The sequence below is a fragment of the Nycticebus coucang genome, chromosome 1, assembly GCF_027406575.1.
Source record: "Nycticebus coucang isolate mNycCou1 chromosome 1, mNycCou1.pri, whole genome shotgun sequence".
In the NCBI taxonomy this organism is placed as follows: Eukaryota; Metazoa; Chordata; class Mammalia; order Primates; family Lorisidae; genus Nycticebus; species Nycticebus coucang.
Genome location: NC_069780.1, coordinates 177,820,932 through 177,838,109, shown reverse-complemented (window position 1 = coordinate 177,838,109; position 17,178 = coordinate 177,820,932). Strand labels below are relative to the sequence as shown.

At 36.7% G+C, this 17,178-nt stretch overlaps 1 protein-coding gene across 1 annotated transcript in view; it reads right to left on the bottom strand.

Annotated features, from left to right (window-relative positions):
- The window catches only part of CDH12 (cadherin 12), a 439,546-nt gene extending 422,726 nt beyond the window's left edge, over window positions 1-16,820 (bottom strand). Inside the window, exon 1 of the mRNA XM_053596561.1 lies at window positions 16,551-16,820. The gene's annotated coding sequence lies outside the window, so the exon portion shown is untranslated. The remainder of the gene's footprint in view (window positions 1-16,550) is intronic.
- Window positions 16,821-17,178: the final 358 nt, after the last annotated feature.

The window sequence follows — 17,178 nt, the reverse complement described above, 5'->3', positions numbered from 1 at the left end:
AGCTTTCAGCAGCATTACTTCTGTTTAGGCAATTCTTCTGTTTTATTGTAAGTTAGATTGTATTGCTTTTTATGATGATCATGAGAAGTGTGTACTGATAGAGCCCTTATCACATTTTCATCCACTAAATCTATGATGCGATTATCACTTAAAAAAAAAAATCTGTACAGTAAAATGTTTGGTGCAAATTTTTTAACTTCTGGCTCAGTCTACCCCAAGATGATATCTTCATATGTGAAAGCATTACTTTTAAAAATTATAAAGTTTCTCTAGAAGTATGAATTTTTTATTTATATATTTTATACTTCTTGCAGAAAATTCTTACATGCTTCTTAATTTATCTTCTTATCTATCTGCTTGGGCTCAAGTGATCCTCTTGCTTCAGCTTCTCCAGGAGCTGGGACCGTAGGCACCCACGACCATGCCCAGCTAGTTTTTCTATTTCTAGTGGAGATGGAGTCTCACCCTTGCTCAGGCTGGTCTTCAACTCCTGAGTCAGGGGATCCTCCTGCCTCAGCCTCCCAGAGTGCTGAGATTACAGGCATAAACCACCTGCACAGCAGGTCTTGTCAGATTTAAATGAGTAACTCCAGGACCTATGGAAATTCTACTTTCTATTTCTAAATCACTTCAACAATTCTGCTCTATTCAGTAAGTGATTTATTCACAAAACTCAAGGCTGATTTTTGAAGACATCTTTATATTCATTGGTATTGGCTTTAGGTGAAAAACATTGCAGTTAATTATGAAATTTCCACTTAGAATGCAAATCTATGAAGCATTTCTACAAGTGTGACACTAGCGGAGTCACTCTCCTTACCAATTCGTGAGATCAAAGTTTTTTTTTACCAACCCTGGCAAGCTTTAACGGTTTGTAAAGCAAGCAGATAGGAAAATAGGCCCTACTTTTTGTCTTCAGTATAGGCTCATGGAAAGAAAATAAATGGTCTTTCAGTAAACATGAACAGCAAATTGTAAACATGGGACATTGGAGAGGTCCACACACTGAGATTCTGACTGCAGAAAGGCACCAGGGCACCTGGCTCCCTACCTGGGAGAGAGGGTTCTGCTCTGCTTAAAAGGAAGAAAAACTGATGCTGATTTCTCCATACATGACTCCCTACATGACGTGAATTCCCTTTGGGAATCAAAATATGTTAACTATCCTGCTTCTGTTCAGACCCAAATAGCCAAACTTCTTTTTCTTTTCTTTTTTTTTCAGTTTTTGGCTGGGGCCGGGTTTGAACCCACCACCTCTGGTATATGGTGCTAGCGCCCTACTCTGCCACTCTTTGTTGTTGTTTTTTTTTGCAGTTTTTGGCCAGGGCTGGGTTTGAACCCACCACCTCCAGCATATGGGGCCGGCGCCCTACTCCTTTGAGCCACAGGTGCCGCACGCCATACTTCTTAAGTAGGAAACTACTACAGAGACCCAGAGACAAAAACCAAGAAACTAAAGAGGCTCTGTGTGGACAGACACATGGCTACTTAGTCATGAGGGCTGGATAAAAAAAAGCGTCTGTATAAACTGGACTAAAAAAGATCCAGAAGAGAATGAAGGTGGGAGACTGCCTGCAGCTTCATCAGTTGACATGTTGTTCAAGACCAAGGGCAGTAAAACCACCCTCACACTAACAAGCTTTACTTTGTTGAAGGAATCAGTGTGATGCTTTCATTCCTTCCTCTAAGAGTTTTTGTGTTAACTGTTCACACGCTGCTGCTTCACTCCGGGCTGTGGTCCCCTTTCCATGCCTGCCTGTCAGAGAATGAAAGACCTGCTCTTTTTCTCCAAAATATTTTAAACAGCAAAATGGTTTGGCATCCAGTAGAGAAAAAAAGATCCTGAGGTTCAATTACACATCTAAATAGATACAGAGTTGTAGGATATTAAACCTGTTTACTCTTCTTTTTTTTTTTTTCTCACAAGAGATATCTATTATTTTTATATTATATTCCCCCTTAGACACCAGTCACAATATTTTTCTTTGTATTATTTTTCTCTCCACCTTTCAGATGTTTGCCTTTGGGGACACCGATGAAAGCATTATGCTTAGTAGATCCACTTTAGAAATCACTTTTTTTCCTGACGACCTGTTTAAAATTTCATTTGTGCCTTGTGAAGGCTATTAGAAAAATCCGAAGACCTGGACCCAGATGACCCAAACTGTGTTTCTGCAAGAACTGTAACTTCCTTGGGAGGATTATGGTTCCAGGGAAGATTGCTTCTAAATATCTGTGAGGGAAATACTTTCCAGAATTAATGCTCTGTATTGATTTTTTAGAGCACTTCTGCTCGCTCCATATAAAGGACAAATAATAAAATATACTTTAATGATGGCAATATTAAATAGATCAGTGTAATCATTTCTTCAGCATGTGAGATTAAAGTGTATCTATTCCAGGCGTACTTTTTGACTACTGATTCTCAACTACAATGTCATCAATTTCTGCCTTTTGTTCTACCAATTACGCTTCTCTGAAGATCAAAAAGCCTGAGAAAAAGAATTAGTGTATTTTTTCTGTACTAAATATCACCTAGTTATAAAATAAGAGGCTATGAGTGCTACTTTTGGAAAGAATGAACTTGTGAGTTAAAATACGCATGTTTATTGATCACAATCGGATGAGAAATGTCACCCAGTTATCACCCAGAAAGAAGCTGGCTGAAAATAGGTGACCTTTTTACCAAACGTGTGTAAAAAATTTCCACTGCTCATTAAAGGGCAACATATCTATAGTCCATAAGGCAGATATGCTTGAAATACATTAAAGAGATTTCAGTGTTTATAGCCGTGGCAAATGTTTTAAATAATTTAATTATTACTATTTTTGTGTGTGTACGTGTGTTGGCATTTTGTGAAGGTGACAAGAAGAAGTGAAATTCTTTACAGAATGGCCGGAATTTAACTGCCCAAGTGGAAGGAAGCAGCACTGGCTTCTGCATAAATGACTGGCCTTTAATTCAGAGAAGAACATTAACTATTCTTTTTACAAAGGATTTGTGTATGTACGTGCCTGTCACTGGGAATATCGCAGAGAGAAATGCAGGCGTAGAGCCTGCCATCAAAGATTCTGGAGTTTGACATTATTCAATGATGTAATGAGTTGTGTAATCGGAGTGTCAGGAGCATAGAATGTGTGGTGGAAACTGATGAGAGAGACGTTGGAACTGAACTGGTAAGAGCCAAAAATTACTTGGCAGAGATGACATCTTGATTGCTGAAGGTCAAGACATCTAGACAGGCAAAAAAGTCAACTTAATATAACAGACAGAAAACATGAAGTCTCAGGGATAATGAACCAAGTGGCAGTGACTGCAGTTTGGCCTCAGATGGCTGGAGCTAAGTCACAAGTGGGGATGACACAGTACCCAAATCCCACGTAGAAATCACACCACATACAGGTTTAATCATGTCCTCAAGGAGATGAAAACTGTAAGAGAGGACTTTCACGTGGCAGCAATATGACAAGTTTGTATGTAGAGAGATCAATTTGCTCATGGTAGGCTGCATTATTTTTGTGGAGAAAGGAGAATGGTGAGGTGGCCATAAGGCAGGTGACAGACGACGCTGATGTGCACTGTGGGAGGCAAGGATGAAAACCTATGTGAGATAAAGTTAGAAGGCAGGATGAAAAAGACCAGATGTTGGTTGGCTGCGTAGGATGTGAGAAGTGGTGAAGATAATAGTTGAAGTCCTACTTTACGCTGTCGGGCAGATTATAGTGTCGCTCACTGAGACGAGAGAGAAGAGGTAGAAAAGGTTTAAGGTCAGAGACTGCATTGACCCTTCCTTTCTGCCCTCTGTCTCTTTCTCCCTTCCTACCTTACTTCCTTCTGTCTTTCTTTCCTTCCTTTAACAAATAGGTACTACCTATGCAGGAGCAGACACTGATCTTGGTAACGAGGCTAAAACAGGGAGGGTTTTTCTTCATGATGCCTGTAATCCCATTAAAAAATCTATCAGGGGGCAATAAAGGGTGAGTGTAAGATGGAGAAAGAGAAGGAGGGTGTCACATTTTAGGTAGAATGGTAAGAGAAAGCCTCAGTGAAGAACTGACATCACCTATTTGATTTTAGCCAAAATTAGCAATAATCTGTACAGGAGGGACAAAGTTTTTGAGGAAAAAAATAGTAGTTAACATCTCACATTTTACCTCTGAAATGAAAGGCTCTAATATTTTACCTCTGAAATGAAAGGCTCACAGTATTACCCACCTAAGAATGTCAATGTCATTATTTTAAATAGTTATCTTTGAATTGGATTCTCTTGAAAGAGTAGAAGCCAAAAGTGGGCTTTCCTGTTGGGTCACAAATGAGAAACAGGAGAACGTGAACACTTCTCTGTGTATTTCTGGCGACTCCGCCCTTTTCCTAAACCTGAAACTGAAATAAATTCACACATCTAATTAAGCAATACAAAACCCCTGAGAGCCTGGGGTTGGATACACACAGGATACCCACTTGCCCACATTCACACTCATTCAACTTTATTCGGTTCGAAGGTCTTTATCTGAGTTTCTGAATATTTTCAGCATGACGTTTTAAGTGTCTTCCTCTTTCTTTCCCTTCAGTTTCAACAAAAACTTACTGGCTCTTCTGGCATGTATTTTTTGCCTGTCTTTAATTTTCATGTGTCCTTTTTTAAAAATTTATTTTAGAGACACGTTGCAATTATACGTAATTCTGGGGTAGAGTATGATGTTTCCATACACGTTTACAATGCAGAGGAATCAAATGAGGTTAATTAGCAAATCCATCCCCTCAGAAATGTATCATTCTCTCTGTGCTCAGAAAATCCTTTCTTCCGCCTCTTTCCCAGTATACATTAGGAGTAACCATCGCCCCTTACTGTGCACGGGAACATCACAATACATTTTGCCCTATCTGATTGTAATTTTGTACCCACTGGGCAACCTCACCCTTTTCCTTCTTCCTCCTGTCTTCCCCAGCCTCTCCTAACCACTGTGCTAATTTCCACTTACTCCACATATGAGTAACATTATGCCGTGTTTGCCTCTCTGTGCCTTAGCTCATTTCATGTGACATAATGTCTTCCTGCCTCATCTATGTGGTTGCAAATGACATATTCCTTTTATGGAAAAATGATATTCCATTCTGTAAATATACCACATTTTTAAATCCATTTATCACTCATAGAAACTAAGGTTCATTCTCTATCTTGGCTATTGTGAGTAGTTCTGCAACAAATCTGAGCATGCCAATATGTTTTTGACATACAGATTTTATTGCTTGGGGTAAATACCCAAGAGTGAGATTGTTTGGTCCTACGGTAGCTCTACTTTTAATGTTTTGAAAGAGCTTCGTACTGTTGTCTATAATGACAGGACTGGTTTACATTGTTATCAGGAGTGTCTAAGAGGTCTCTTTCTCCACGTCCTTGCCAGCATTTGCTCTTTCTGTGTGTTTTTGATAATAGCTACTCTAACTCAGGGGAGGTGCTATCTCACTGTGGTTCAGATTTGCTTTTTCTGATGATTAGTGATGTTGAGCATTGTTTCACATACCTGTTGACCATTTGTATGTCTCCTTTTGAGAAAGTTCTATTTGGATCTTTGGATGTCACCTCAAAAGCACAAGTAACAAAAACAAAAATAAACAAACGATGGATGTTATAACAAACTAAAAACCTTCTGCACATCAAAGGAAACCAAGGTGGTGCTGGAAGGTGTCAGAAGTTCTCACATCATCTCTCTGTGCTTTTCTACATAGTGTACCCTCTTATGGTCCCGCTCCCATCTGTCTAAATTCAAGCTATCTTTCAGTTTATAGCTCAGGAATCTTCTCTTCTTGGAAACATCCCTTGATCCCTCTGAATTAAGTTAGGAGTTACTGCCTCTGCATTCACAGCATTCTGAGCACATCTCCTGTGAGTGCACACCCCAGGTACAGTAACTGCATTTCTCCTGTCTGGGGCTCCTCATCATCGGACTAAGTATTTTATGCAGAAGAACTAGGTCTTATCAACATGCCTAGGACTAAAACAGTGCCTGACTCTTAAGAGGTACATAATAATTATAAATTTTTGGATGCATTTAATAATTAAATTATTAAATTGAATGGAGCAAATTCATGGATGAATGTAAATCTGAAACATGCTTAAATCTTTCACAGTCACATTGGATCATTTTTTAATGAAGAGAAATCTACCATTATCTAGTACTTGCCTCAATACTAGCACACAGACCATACAAATTAGATGACCATTCATCTTTTGGTCAACACATTCTCGGAGGGTCAATTCCATGACAGGCATTACTTACTGGGTTACAGCTTTGAATACAAGAAAAAAAAAACTCTGCCAACATGGAGCTTATGGTCTTAAATCTCATAAGAAATGAGGAGACAAATAATAATCAAATAAATTAGAAACCATATAGTTAATAAAAGGTGAAATGCTCTAGAAGAAAATAATAGAGAAAGGGTAATGGAAGATTCTGTGAGCAGGTTTGTAATTAAAAATCACGGCAATGAAACTAGCCAATGTTTGTGTCTATATTAATGAAATACATTACACTCTGTGGTTTGTAGATTTTAGCAACAATCAAGAAATGTGGCAGTTGAAATTAGAAAGAGGAAAAAAGTTAAATAGAGAAGAGAGCTAAAATCAATATCCTTGCAATTCAGTTTTAGGAAAGAAGAAAGCTGGACTGACAAATAACGCAGATTTAGGACTGCACTTATAGAAAGGAGCAAACTGAGATGCCACCTAAAAGTCAGCAATTTCTGACAAGTTCTGAATTTGGGTGTGGAGTTATCTTGAGTGGTGCTAAAGCCAAAACTCTCTACGTTTGAGGAAGTTGGACTGGAGTAATGATAAACGATCTGTCCCCTCCTAATTGCAAAGAATCAAACAGGTTAACAATGCTTATCTAAATACTTTCTAAAATAACCAATTATTCTATGTCCAGAGGAATTAAGTAGGAATCATCAAAAATTATATACAGAATGGTGTATTTATGTTATATATATATATATATGTGTGTGTGTGTATATTATATATATATGTAATTGTGTGCATATATGTGTATATAAAAGGTTTGACAATTAAGTTCATAACCTCATCCTAGAAAAAGTGATGTATACCTCATTGCTGAATATCACTAGAGTCAACTTAGAAGTACTGCCCTTGGGAAGCTAGGCATCAATGCCAGTACCTACTTCACCCTTCAAAGCAATTTTTATAACTCTTTCTCTGTAATGTCCATCAAATATATGGTATTATTAATCTGGAAGTCCTGCATGTTATCAAAATGTCTACCTTTCAGTATTTCCTTTATCTGTCAGTAAATTAAAAAGTCATTGTTGGCAAGATCAGGTGAGTAGGGAGGTGTTCCAATGCAATTATTTGTTTCCTGGCTAAAACTCCCTCAGAGACAGTGCGATATGAGCTGATGCATTATTGTGATGCAAGAGCTATGAGGTGTTGGTGAAAAATTCAGGTTATTTTTCTTTAGCTTTTCACACAGGCTTTTTAGCACATGCAAATAAAAGACTCGGTTAATTGTCCAGGTGGTACAAATTCACAATGAATAATCATTTTGATATTAAAGAAGTTCAGCAACATTGTTTTGACTCTTGATTTGGACTGACAGAACATTTTTGGTCATAGGGAACTGGATGACTTCCCTTGTGCACTTTGATGCTTTGTTTCAGGGTTATATTAGTACACAAGGTTTTATCACCAGTGATAACATGGCCCAAGACATTGCCCCTCCAAAACGTCTTGGCAGACTTTGACTGTCTTATGTTTTGCTCATGAGTGAGCACTTTCAGGACCATTTTTGCACACACCTTTCTCATGCCAAGATTTTTCTAACCATTTTTCTATTGATGTTTACTGGGTCTGTTATGCTTCTCACAGACTGTCAACAATTTTGCTGCATAATTTGAGGAATCTTTGCAATGCTTTCATTAGTTATGCTCATGCCCTGCCTCTCTTCATCAGTAACACCTTCTCTGCCCTCAGATAAATGTTCAGTTCATTTGTATACTGCTGTTTCTTGAAGGCATTATCCCCATGAACTTGTACTAACATGTCCCTGATTTCACTCCCACTCTTCCCAAGTTTAACAATAAATTTAATGTTCGTTCATTGTTCTAATTCAAGCTCTGACACACTCCCAATGGCACGCACATACATAGCAAAAATGATGAATGCCACTCAGCATGATACTGACCCGCATCAATACAAACACAGCTGTAAGATACTGATATGCCACGGTTAGGAAACCTTACAGTTTGTACAGTGCTGCCAATGTAAGGCCATGGTGACAAGTTTGCAAACTTAATTTGCAGACCGTGTGTGTGTATTTGTATTTTTTTTTTCTCAATTTTGACCTGGCTTAGAATTTCTTCTTGCCCTTCAGAGACAGGAAGAACTTCTTGGAAAGACTGATCCATCTTTAGCCAAGGTCAGCTGGGCAGGAGGTCACAATCCTGTGGTAGGTCTTTCAGTGGAAATTTGTCTATGTGCAGCAACCATGGGGCAGAGGAGCAGTGGTGGAGTGAGAGCAGCGCTTTTCATCACCAGCAAATCAACATCCCCAGGAGGTTCCTGGAAGGGTAGACTCTTGGGGCACCCTCTAAAGGCACTATAAAAGATCTCCAGATAATTTGCATGCTCTTTTTAAGTCTCATCCCTGCTGGACTATACAGCAGCAGTCTTCAACTTTGCTGCCTAATAGAATTACCTGGGAAATGTTAAAACTTCTGGTGATTAAGCTGCATCTTCATATATTTTGATTTTACCAGAATTATCTGCAAATGTCTCAAAACTGTGATTCCTGAGTTTTTCCCTAAACCTACTAAATCAGTACTTCAGGAATGAGACCCAGGAATCTGTGCTTAAAGTCACATAGTACTTGATTTCTACACAACTATTTTAAATAGCACACCAACTTTATGGACACCCTGTATATACCAAAATCTAAGAATGTGTGGCTTAAAGAATAAAAAAAAACATTCCATTGTAAGAAAATATATTTTACTGTTTATTACCTCAATCAATATACAAATTATGAAAGGGGATACTTTAATGTGTATGTTTGTGTGTATGTATGCATCTGTATATACTGGTAATTAGTACTTTTTCAAAATTTATAATTAGGGGATTTAAATAGCATAGTAGAATATGGATGAGTTGATAAGAAGAAATAACTCTGAATCTATCTGGATGTGCATCTTTAGTTATCTTCAAGACATTTAAAAATATTCTTTTTAAAAATGATTAATTTAAAATTTTCAGAGATACTGGTAGAGATCCTTTGGTTAATTACATGCTTTTGTACAGTTTGAGTCCAAGTTATAAGAGTGCTCATCATCCAAGCTGTATGCATCGTACCCATGAGGTGGGAATTTACCCATCTCTTTCTCCCTCCTCCCACCTGCTTTATTTCCAATAACAGTCATTTCCTTATCTGCACATAAGTGTTGAATGCTTAATTTCAACTTTTGAATTGTTTTTTCATTCTTGTGATACTTCACTTAGAAGAATGGTCTCCAGTTCTATCCAGCTTAATATAAGAGGCATTAGTTCACCATTTTCTTTTTTATGACAAAGTAGTGTTCTATGATATTTTTAATCCATTTATATGTTGATGGGCACTTGGGTTGTTTGCACATCTACAATTGTGAATTGTACTGCTATAAATGTATGCGTGTAGGCACAAGGCATTTAAAGATATTCTTCCAAATATTTATTCTGCTAATGATTAAAAAAGAAAAACAAACTCAAGATGAATGTTTCTTTTCTAAAGTATCCAGATAAATCTTTCTAAGAAGTTCTTCCTGTCTCTGAAGGGCAAGAAGAAATTCTAAGCCAGGTCAAAAGACAAAAGAGGGCTGGGCATGATGGCTCATGCCTGCAAGCCTAGCACTTGGAAGGCTGAGGCAGATAGATTGCCTGAGTTCACAGATTCGAGACCAGCCTGAGCCAGAGTGAGACCTCATCTCTAAAAACAGCTGGGCATTGTGGAAGGCACTGTTGTCTCAGCTACTTGGGAAACTTAGGCAAGAGAATCACATAAGCCCAGGAGTTTGAGGTTGCTGTGAGCTATGACGCCATGGCACTCTACCAAGGATGACAAAATGTGACTCTGTCTCAAAATAAATAAATAAATAAATAAATAAATAAATGGCAAAAGAAAAAAATATTTTTAGCTTTCCAGGTTCTACTGTCTCTTTGTGCTCAACTATTCAAAAATGGCTTTTTTTTTTTTTTTTTTTTTCCTGAGACAGAGTCTTACTCTGGTGCCTTGACTAGAGTGCCATGGCATTATAGCTCACAGCAACCTGAAGGTCCTGTACTCAAGCAATCCTCTTGCCTCAGTTTTTCTATTATTAGTAGAAACAGAGTCTCACTATTGCTCAGGCTGGTCTCAAACTCCTTAGCTCAGGTGATCCACCTGCCTTGACCTTCCAGAGTGCTAGGATTACAGGTATGAGCCACCATGATGGCTGGCCACTCAAAAAGGCTTTGTAATGTGCAAGCATTCATTGACTATATAAAAATGAGTAGCTCTTCAAGTACAAAACAGTGGAAAGTTTTAACAACAGAACAGACCAAGTACAAGAAAGAATTTCCGTACTTGAAGACATGGCTTTTGAATTAAACCAGTCAGTTAAAAATGAAGAAAAGATAATCAAGAAGAATCAATAAAGTCTTGGAGAATTGTGGGATTATGTAAAATTATTGAATATAACAATTACAGGAATTCCAGAGGGAGAAGAAAAAGCAAGAAGCATGGAAAAACTATTTTAGGGAATGATAAAGTACATATTCTTTGGTCTTGGTGAGCAGACATCCAGGTATAAGAAGGTCATTTGACTCCTGGAAGAGTCATTGTAAACAGTACATCTCTAAGGCACATAATCATTAGACTGGCCAAAGTCAAAGTGAAGGAAAAACTCCTCCGAGCTGTGAGACAAAACTTACAAAGGAATACTCACCAGGCTAAAAGCAGATTTCTCAGAGGAAACCTTACAAGCCATAAGGGAATGGGGTCCAGAAGGAAATGGGGTCCTATATTTAACTTTCTTAAACAAAACTTTCTTAAACAGAATTTTCTATTCTGAAAAACTTAGCTTCATAAATGAAGGAGAAATAAAGTCTTTCCCATGAAGGCGACTGTCACCACTAGTACTGCCCAAAAGAAATCCTTAAAAGTACTGTTTCAGTAAAACTCCATTTACAAAAACAGATCATTGGCTATTTTTCTCACCCCAGTAAAGGCAAATTAGATTGTTGCCTCTTTTGGCAAATGTAACACATTTTTAAAGACTTAAAAAATTCCTTTCTATATTTTCAAGAAAGAATCAAAATAAAAGATTCAATTGGTACTTTATTCTTTCATCAAAAATAGGAAGGTTACTCTAAACTGACTCCTAAATTACATTCTTTCAAGAAACATTCACTTGTCTATATAAATTTAATAAAACCACAAGAAAGGTATGTTCCTAAAATCCAAATGTACTAATATAAACACAGTGGCAGGAAATGATTCCAGGAGCTTCTGATAATATCCAAGCATTCCCTCTTGCACGTATGGAGAATCCCTATAAATTTTTCTATTTGACAAGTAAGGTGAGGGTCTAATAACAAAGTGTCCTGTTTGTAATAACAGCTACCATTTTCTTAGCATTTGAACAGTTTAAAGTATGCTATATCAATTATCTCTATTTCCTGATATCTCTATCCCCTATGGAATAGTACTATGATTAGTTTCATTATAAAGAACATATAAACAAAGTTTAGACACCTTAATGAACTTGTCCAAGGCTGCAAAGCTGTCAAGTAGCCTCAGTTGCATTTGAATCAAAGTAGGTGAACTCCAAACGTACTTACAGTCACTATACCTTGCTGCCTCTTCCATCGCCTATGAATTCATACGGTGTTGAATCAATTACAGTCTTTTCATTTGTCAGAAAAATAGTCATGCCCAATTTGAATTGGTTAATGGGACTAAAACCACAGGAAAAAAATGTGGAAAAGAGAAAAGTCTCACCACCATATGGTGTGTAGGCAATTCCACTCAGGATGATAGGACCCTGCTGACCTTCCACGAGGGAGTGCATACGTCTTGTGCTTAGCCATGAGGACAAGTCAGAAAATTTGTCTCTTCTCATTACTTTAAGGCAATTAACCTCTTTTCTTTCCATTCTACCAACCTTATAACTGCAGTTTATCCATGATATCCACAGACCACCATCTCTTTGCTTGTCAACTTCTGCTTCTCCCCACCAGCTCCTGATGATCTACATGGTATTTCCTATTTAAGTCACCAAGTCAGGTACTTCTATGCCACACAGAGCATTCTGTATTGGCGTGCTTTTTCTTGTAACTCCATATGGTGGGCATTGGCCAATCTGGGTACGGCGGTCTTACATCAAGCCACATTCATCTTTAGTTAAATCTATAGTGGCCAGTGTTGTCAAGACCAATGATCATATTTTCTTGATAGCACCAGCTATGCACTGTGGACTAGCAACATGGTAAACTCCTCTGCAGTATTGCTCTTTACAGACTACATTCATCCCTTTGGAATAATAAGAAGGGCGTAACAGGTATTTATACTTTGTGTGTGCATGTGTGTGTGTATTCTTATACATACTTAGGCTATGCCAACAGCTTGCTAAAATACCTATAAATCAGAAAGTATGCTGATTTATGGTTGGGAATTATGCAGACCTATTTATTCACAGTTTTTCTTATCATAGTACTATAGAAATTGTTATTCACAGTATCTTGTACAATATTATTGTTTGTTTTCCCAGATTTGTGAAGATGTAAGAGCACAGTAAATAATCATATTTTATAACCATGAAAACTAACCTCCAGTTACCATTATAGTACATCTTTGAATATGATAGATAATCATATTAAATTTTCCAGGTCAATTTTGTCTTTAAAAATTTTAGTTGTAAAACAGTGTCACATTATCAACATAATTAGTTATAGCAAATCTCTGTGTACCTATGGAAAAGTTTATGTAAACTTAGTGGGCAATAATAGATTCCTGTACATTAAATCAATTGTATTAAGATCACTTGCAATATTCAATTCCAACTGTTAGTTTCTATATCTTCTCTCATATTGCATAGGCCTTTTGCCATTAACTTGGTTTCCCTTAATTTCCTTTGTAATCTTGTTTCAATACAAGTGACACTGAATTTATACCTCAACATTTTATTTTATTTCATCCTGAGAGTGTGTCATCTTCCCTTGGAAAGGTGTACATATTACAAATATTAAATTTCAGTATTGCTTATGTTTATAGTAGAGTGCTTTCTCTGTCATTAGCAATCAGAACCAACTGGAAGCAAAAACTTCAGCACTAACCTGTATCAGAACCTATAAAAACAAAATGCATCCTGGTTTCAAATATTGGTGACTACAGATTTACAAAATTATTCATTCTGTGTAAGCCAATTATTTATTTTGTGTAATTATATTATCCTCAAAATAGGGTAATAGGATACCATCACCCTATTGCATCATTACATTATCCTCAGGATAGGGTAATATGGTATTCTATTATGCTATTCTGAGCATAATATAATTACTATGTACTACTTTAAAAATAGTCTTAAAATATTCATGAATATCATGTCAAACATCACAATAGTCACTACCTATGAGGAAAAAAAAAAGAAGTATGGTATAAAGCAATGATTTTCAACCAGTACGCCGTGGCATACTCATGTGCTGCGAGAGGAGTGTTGAAAATTTTTAAAGATCATTACATTATTTTCAAAAGAAGTTCAAAAGCACAGTAAGCATATTCTTTTTTTTTCTTTTTTTTTAATCAATATAATTTAAATATGTGACAGAAAGTTTAGGTTCAAATGTGCCATGAGATTAAAAAGGTTGAAAAACACTGGTATGAAGTATATGATCTTTAAACAAAGGTATATCTGAACTTGAATCATAGGTTCACTAGCTATGGTATGTCCTTGATATATATCCTCTCCCAGTCTCCATATCACTCTCAGGAAAGTGGGGGTAAATAAGACTTATGTAATTCTTTTGACTTGATGTTATATAATCATGCATGCATTGTTTATAACCTGGCTCTCTGGAATTAAAAAGCATGCTAGGTGTATTAAATATTGCCTCTATCCATTGTCTTGTATTGGAAATACCATATATTGAAGAGCAGATTATATGTTTTGAAGAAAATTTTAACAAATTTTAACAAATTTTTGTCTTTAAAATTTGAAATGTTTTACTCTAAGTGAGGTTATGAGGTTATCATAAAGATGTCTTATGATTTTACTGAAGTAATAAATTACCATCCAATGAATAATAATAGGATTTAATACAGAAACTAGATGTCTCATGGCACCTGAAGATAATTTAATAAGTGACAAAAAATAGAGAGTCATATTAAGATGGCAAGTTCCACCTAAAATAAACACTACTAATTCTCAATTGGATGCAAAACATTCTTCATTCTCTTATCAATCTATAGAATGCCAATTAAGAGAACTATAACTACAGTAATAATTAAACTCTTTGAACAACTTTAGAAATTCCCTTTTGAATAAGAACAGCAACTGACTTCATTTTTAAACATAAATATTTCATTCCATACTCAACACATCCTTTAATGGTCAAACACTGGCTATACACTTCAATGGTAAATACATTCCATAAAAGTTCATCGGAGCTGATGCCACCATTCATTTTGAAGTTGGCATAAGGCATAGTCTATCATATAGGAATGTTTTCAGCAACGTACAAGTTTTTAGTGGCAAATATGTCCCCATTTGTTCCCTGTTGTTTCTTCCTGTTTATCAAGTTTGCCTAACAGAGAAAAGAAATCAAAGACCCTATGACAGTGACAGCAGTTAACACACTCTCTGTCTCCCGGTTATCTTTCAATCAGTTGAGAAACCATCTCTCCAGAAAAAAGAGAGAAATCTCAGTGCAGCAGAGGTAGATAAATGTCTTGAGGCTTTGACTAAAAACATTTCAACAACCAATAAGTACAGTGTGAGTGTCAGTAAGTGTCACTGTCTACACGAATCTAGAAAAGATTTTATTCCTGTAGGAATACTAACATCCATATCAGCCTAAGAAGCTCTCGAGAGAATTCAGAAGGATAGCCAATTCATAAAATCAGTGTTCTGACAACTTTATAGAATGTCCCGTCTTAGACACCCATGGAAGGAAGATGGAGTCAGTATTTCAGGAAATATGAGTGCTCACTCTAAAAAGCACAGTAGGATACCATTATAAATCTTTATGTAAAAGCAGCTAGATATTTACATTGTGCTTTAATACGGCAGAATAATTACTGAAATTTAATTTACATAAACATTATAGAAATGTATGTATTTTTAAGTAAAGTTTCATTATTTGAAAAGCATTTTATAGTATAAGTTCTACACAATAACAAGTAATTGCTACTGTGGAAGTATTTAGAATGCTAATTAATAGATCACATATAATTGTAGTGACATAATTACTTTATTCTTCTTCATCACATAGAAATTTACCATAACGTGAGAGGCCATCAGAGTATATTTACATGTGCAAAGCAAAGTAGAAAGAAAAGTTCAGATAATTAAATCTAACTTGGTAAAAAAATGCTTCCATTATCATTCTTGATATATTTAATGAATGTTAGAGCAAAATGGGTATAAAAAAAGTAATATGAATTGGTTCACATAAATTTCCTAGATAATTGCCCTAAAGTATATGTGTAAAATATAAGCTTACCTTCAGTTCATTAGACATTGATAGTAACAACAATAACAACAACAACAAAAACCCTTAAAACATAAAAATTTAAGATTTTAAACAAACACATAACCTTAATTTGTTATAAAAGAAAGATCCTTTCAAATACAAGTACTTTATAAAGCAGTTAATTTTTCTTTTCTTTCTTTTTCATTAATCTATCTCATACAAGAAATTCATCTCTCTTGAATAAGAAGATGAATGTATAAGAATATCCATGGTATATTAAATCTTCTGAGTTCATTTTTCTTATTATTTGCATTAGAAACTATAAGTTTTAAATGGACATTATTAAGTTATTCAGGGATTTAGTCCTAAATCCTTCAACTAAAAGGGAGCTCAGGAACATTGCTAATGAGAAAGCTGCACAAAATCTCAACTCTGATTTGCAAGGCTTTTCTTTCCATCTAATTTAACTTTGAAGCCTTTAGTCTCAGAGATTTTACCATTTGACAACAAATCACTTCAATCAAAATCAATTTACCTTGGCACTGCACAGTCCTCTAAATAGATTATTAGAAAGGTAAATTGAGAAATTACCTCTCTTTTCATCCTCCCTTTTATTTTCTCCTGATGCAAGGCAGAATGATTAGATTGCAAAAGAAATTGCCCTGAAATGTCGTTATCCTCAAAATGCTTTCTCGACTCTAGGACACTTGCTTATAAACTGAGCTTTCCCTGACATAAACAGTCACTTGCTGCAGTGCAGAGTGTCAGTTTAGTCAGTCAGAACTTTCAATGCAGAAATTCCGTGTGACGCAGTCACCCAGAGAAAGCAGCACTTACCTTAATTGAAAGATTTTTCTGTGAACGAGGTGAGAAATCAGTCCAGTCAGTCGTGCAGGGGTGGGGAGATGGAAGTTTTCAATCAACACCCTGCAAGGAGCTGCATCCTGTGCTCGGGTCCCCGTTTACAGTGCGCTCCTCGCTGTCTAAGGAGAGAAAGAGATCAGCTGAAATCCTCAGAGGTTCCCAGTGAGTAAAGGAGGAACGGAGCGATGTTTCTGAATGGGAGATTCTCCGCGAGCGAGCGTGCTCCGTTCAGAGGCTTCCTAACTGTGATAGACGCCTGTCAGGTCCCCGGAGCCAGGCGAGGACCATTGACCTGATTAGCAGGAACGCTCCGGTGCGCAGCCAGCTCATGCCGAGGGCTGGAGGGTCTCCTGGAAATTGGAAACAGGCACCGGAGCCTCTTGAAAATCTTGTCGTTCCCAGCCTAATAAATGAACTACAACTATGACGATAATTTGAAAGGAAATTAGCTGCCGCGTTAGCCATCTCAGGACTTAACTAAATGTGCTTTAACCTGCTGGTTTTCAAGGTACATTCACGTTAGATATCGGGTGCTATGAAGCAATTAAAAAACTGATAGAACTGCTGTGCAAGACAAGCTTAAAGCTGAAAAATGTTTAAA